Here is a 5,716-nt window from a genome sequence, read left to right as displayed (position 1 = left end):
GGTAGTTTCAAGTTATAACTCTTACTCCAAAAAACACTAAGCATAGGTTTGAAGTTAAGTTTTATCAACCTTTCAAAGAAAAAATTATTCTTACAGAGTTTAAAGACGAATATGAAAAGATCTCTAATTCATTTTACAAATCCAGTATAATTCTAAAACTAAAACATATAAAAGACAACATCATAAAAAACCTATAGCCCATTCTCATTAATGAATATAATCACTTTAAACTTTAAAAATGGCCACTCAAATCCAACAGTTATGACAAACTTTAAAAATGGCCACTCAAATCCAACAGTTATGACAAGTACAATAACTATAAATTTAAATGTGATGATCAAGTAGTTTTAGGATTGCAAAGGTGACTCAATGTTAGCAAATATTAATATAACTTGTTATATGAATAGGATAAAGTAGAAAAAAATGATTATGCAATAGGATATTAAACCTGAAGTTTTAGCTGAGTTACTGGGCAATGATGGATCAGTTCCAAAGTGAGTCAGGAGATAGACCAATCTGTAAATTCCTAAAGAAATAATAACTCATCTTGGACCCCATGCCCACTCTAAAAACATTAAAAAGGGGCAGATTTAAGGGGATTCAAGGAAAATTTCTTTAGAGAAAATTTACGGTATATTTTGTGTCCCAAATGTACCAAGAACAGGGATGGAAAGTTCCTCCAGGCTCCCTGGTCCCTCAGAAATAATAGGATTCCTCAGGAAACTTGCTCCACATCCTCTAAGGTGGGGAACAGAGAGGATGGGACCAACTGAAGCCTTGTTGACTCCTGACCAAGAAGAGTTATGCAAAGGGAAATAAGACTCCAAAAGAGAGACCACATGGAGTATCATTGGAAAAGCAGAAGCTGAGTGGAGGGCAGCAGACAGAAATGCTGTTGCCCATGTCCTAGGAGTTGTAGGTGGAAGATGCCAACGAGGAGCCTCAGCAGAGTCCACGCAAGTTTTCAACAGAGAAAAAAACAGCTTTAAACATTTGCTGGATCCTTTGACTTGGGAATTCCAATCCTAGTTAGTGACCCAACAAAAATATATACACATGTACACCAAAGACGTGTACAAAATGTGTATAGCAGAATTATTCACATTAGCCCAACTGAAAGCTTCTCAAATATTTATCAACAGTAGAATGGATAAATAAATGATATATGTTTATATAATGGAATATTATTGAGTAATAAATAAAAGGATGCCTTTCTGAATCATTCAATAGCATGGATAAATCTCACACATGTCGAGTGTCAAAAACAGGTACAAAATAGTACATTCTCTACAATTCCATTTATAAGAGCTCAAAAAAAAGGCAAAACTAACCTATATTGATAGAGTTCAGCATAGAGGTCGAATTTAGAGTAAGCATAGTGACTAAGAGGTGGTACAAAGAAGAGTTCTCGAGTCTGGCAACGCTGTTTCTTGATCTGGGTTCTCAGTTACAGGGATAGTCTCATTTTGTAAAAGTTCACTGAGCCGTATGATGTGTATTTTTTTCTGTATATTTGTAATATTTTAATTTTAAAAAGTTGCATACACATGCAAATTTTCTAGGCCCAGAGAGTATGAGGTCATCTAAAGTATTAGAAATTAAGTGTAAATTGTCTGCTCCTCTTTTGCCTCCCTCTTCCAGTCAGTGAGTGTGAACAGAGAGAAGAAATTGACTGTATTTCTTGCAGTAAAACCAGGCAGTCTTCTGACTCCAGGCCCTACCTAAAGGTGTGTGGGTGGAGAAATCTTACCTTTGAATGCAGATTGACATGTTAATATACAGGTTTCCATTGCTATCCAAAAGTAGAGCATTCTTATGAAATCTTTGGTAAGCTGAAATGTCACAAAGCAAAGCAATTACTACTAATTTATATGGAAAATTTTTTGAGTGTTCCCAGATCCAAAAAATAACCTACCAAATCATAGCAAATACGCTTAATTACATCATTTTACACTAAGCATAACAGCTTTATGAGCTCTCTTAGCACATTTTGCTAAAAGGATGCACAAAATAAATCAAGACACAGCACAGCCGCTCATAGACATAGTTCAAAGCATTGATACTGAGATCCTGAGTGTAGTCCTGGCAGAAGGAACCTGGCAGGGCTCTTCATGTTGCCTCTATCATGGTTCACTGCAAAAGATATGCTGAATGCCATTTTCATTTTTTGCCTTTTTTCATAAAAGCAAAAATCCTCTTCGGATTTCTTTGAGTTAGCAAAAACAGGTATTAACATAGGTCTTTTGCAAACGCTGAGTGGCATAATGCAAACACTCGAAAAGTAGGGATACCTGTACGTCAATTCATATATTTGACAAGACATTTTAATTATTAAATTAAATTTGCCTCCACCAACGATGTTTGGACTTCCAATTACCTAGGAGTGACCAGAAAAGTCAACCTTGAGTTTCATTCAGAGTGACGGAATACACCTCATTCTTAATGCATCTTAAAGGGACCAACATATAGGTGCATTTTGGGACCCACATATAGGTGCATTTTGATTATATCCCATTGGTTTGCTTGTTTAAAATACCATTTACAGTGCTCACTACAGATGCAAAAATAGGTTTTTAGATTTAAAAAAATAGGAAATTAGTAAGAGAAAGATACTTTCTTAACAAAAATAATTTCTAATAAATACCAGTCATATTTATATTTAAAGGGAGTGAATACAAGAATTATTTCACATTAATGTCATGAATAAGATAAAAGTTATCACCTCTTTTATTCAAAATTGTTCTGAGAATTCCATTCAATGTAGTAAGCTGGGTAACAAAAGTAAGTTATAACTAAGAAGACCAAAGAGAATAAATGGTTATTATTTAGAGGCAATATAATTATTACCAAAATATTCCAAGAGAATAAACTAAATAGAAATTGTAGTTAATTCTGAACTATCTTAGGATAACTATAAGTGGAACATATTAAAAATTAATAGTTTTTCTAAATATTCTGCATGATTACATTTATATAAAGGTGAAAAATAGACAACAAAATTAACCTGTCCTGATAGAGGTCAGGATGGTGGTTGAATTTAGAGTAACAAGCGGTGACTGAGATGTGGTCCAGTTTGAGAAAGTAATGGGGGAAAATTCCATTTACAATCTCAAAAAACCAAACCAAATGAAAACAAACCTTTAAAACCTAGTAATAAACTTAAGAATCGATTCATGGGACAAAAACAGTTAAGATTTACTGAAAGATATAAAAGAAAGTCTAGAATAAAGGGAGAGAGATAACATTTCTGCATGAGAAGACTCATCATCATAAAAATGCCGATTATTCCTTATGTAATCTAAACATTTCATGTAATTTCTTAAAAAATTGATTCCCAAATTCACCCGAACGGTTGGTTACCCATGTCACTTAGAAAAAGTCCCTATACAACCTGTTTCCCTCCCATTACCTTTTAAGCCTCATAACTGATCCCTCTACCATTTTATCTCTCTTCTCTACCCATAGCGGATTCCTTGTTACTTCTTCAACATGCCAGACAAGGTTCTGCCTCACATCCTTTGCAACTGCTAGTCTTTCTTTTTGGAATGCTCTTTCTTTAAGTAGCTGCATCCTTGCTCCCTCACCACCTACAGATCTTTGCTCAAATGTGTACTTTTTTTTCCACTTCTTTGTCTATTTTTTTTTCACAGCACTTACCCTTGTCTGGTATGCTATATATTTTTTACTTACTTGTTTATTGCCTGTCTCAACTATCGACCTCTAACTAACACATGTACACCCATGTGCACATAAAAAAACCTGTTGATCAAAAAAGCTAAGATTATTTTACTTTCCTTTTTGGGGAAAACATCACCATGACAGAGTCTAAGAGGTGTCTCAAGATGAGGAAAGTAAAGAAAGGCATTTACAGAGATTTAGGGCCTGGGTCGGGGGACTTTAAGGTAAGTCTTACAGGGTGGGGCACTGGTTGGGAATGAGCACACTTTATGATATAACAGTTTTGGATTACTGGGCCAATTAAACAAGAATTCTAAAATGAGTTCTGATGAGCTAGCAGTTTTGATAAATAAGATGTTTGGTAAATTCGCGTTACATTTTCTAATCAACAGCCAATGCTTCTGCTTTGTTATTGTTTAACACAGGGACTTGAGAATTATGTTAGTTTAAATTCCCAGTTCTCCCTTTTTATTATTCTGCATGCTATTCTGGAGGACCATTATCATTTGGGGACATCATTGATCTGGACCTGTACCATGTTCGATGGATAGAGTGCAGTTTCTGAAGGTAGTTGTTTCCACCTCTACAAGTGTCAACTTTTTTGGTTCTTTTTGGTAGAAGATCATCAGGAAGCACAGTGACTACTTGGCAGCATTTAATGTTCTGGAGTTCTGCATTTGAGCATTGCAACACAAACAAATGCTAGTCTAATTTGGATAAAAGTGTCCAATTAAGCTAAGGGAATAGATTCAACTATGAAGATCCCACAGAACCAGATATTTGGGTATTAGCTAAATTACTTAGTTTCATGATATCTTTATTTGTTTTCCAGATCTTTTTAGAGTAATAGTAACAGTCCCAGAGAATCTGCAGAAATATAAGTACAACATTATTTCCTTTAGAAGCCAATATTATATCTAATGACTCAATATTGTGAACTCAATATTGTGCCTGTCCAACTTCATGAAATTCTTAGATGAAAAGTTCTATGGCCTTAGATACAGTACCTAGTTTGACTATTTTCTGAACCATAGCATATATAATATTGCTTCTACTTTTCAGGCCTCTTGGAAGGCATAAAATGAAGAGCCCAGGGTGCATAAGAGGGCAATCCAAAAAATTCCCTTCAGTTTTAAAGTTTTGAACTCAAATCAAAACACAATTTTCCTCCGTGTTGAATTAAACTATTTAAAAACTTTTCTTCTGGGAGGGGGAATTTGTCGGCTCATATGAACTTTGGATAATATCAGGGCCTATCTTAAAAGCAGATATCAGTTAACCAAGATAACAGATCTCTGTTCAGTCTGCTGGTAGCAGTCCATTTGTGTGCCACAAATTTAATACCATTTGCAAGAGCCAACCAATGGTATTTTTGGTATCCCTATGGAGCTGTCAAATGGTATGGTAATGTTTTTCACTATTGCATAAGTGTCAATGGTATCAAGAAATGATATTTGTAATAAAGAAATTACTAGGTAGCTCTAAAGTAAAAGAACCCAGGGTTAGGTCCACTAGTATAGCTTTCTTGCAAGATTTATAAAAGTGAAACAGTCTTTGAATATACTCTATCTGTGTTTAAATCCTTTCCAAACTCTATTTTTATTGGTTGCAAAGGCTAACTCCTACAAAAGTTTCCTACAATGAGTTTGTCTAACTGCAGATTCTAAGAGCACAAAATGCCCTCACTTCAGATATCAGCCACAAATTGGGGAGTCTCTAGCATAACTCTCACTTCTAAACAATTGGCTACAAACTCAGGGATTCCCATGACCACCCTCAGGTTTAATAGTTTTCTAAGACCCACAGAACTCAGTAAAAGTGCTATATTTATAACTACAATATTATTATAGCAAAAGTCTACAATTTGAACTGGCCAAAAGAAGAGATGCATAGGGTAAGCCTAGGAACGTTTCAAACGTGAAACTCCCATAATCCTCAGGGATGTGTTCCCCTCCTAGCATTAATGTGTGAAAACACTCAAAGAGTACCACTGCCAACCAGAGAAGCTCACCGAAATTCACTATTTAGAGTTTTTACT

This window comes from Pteropus medius, unplaced genomic scaffold (genome assembly GCF_902729225.1).
Source record: "Pteropus medius unplaced genomic scaffold, Ma_sr-lr_union100, whole genome shotgun sequence".
Classification (NCBI taxonomy): Eukaryota; Metazoa; Chordata; class Mammalia; order Chiroptera; family Pteropodidae; genus Pteropus; species Pteropus medius.
Note: the sequence above shows the minus strand (reverse complement) of the source record.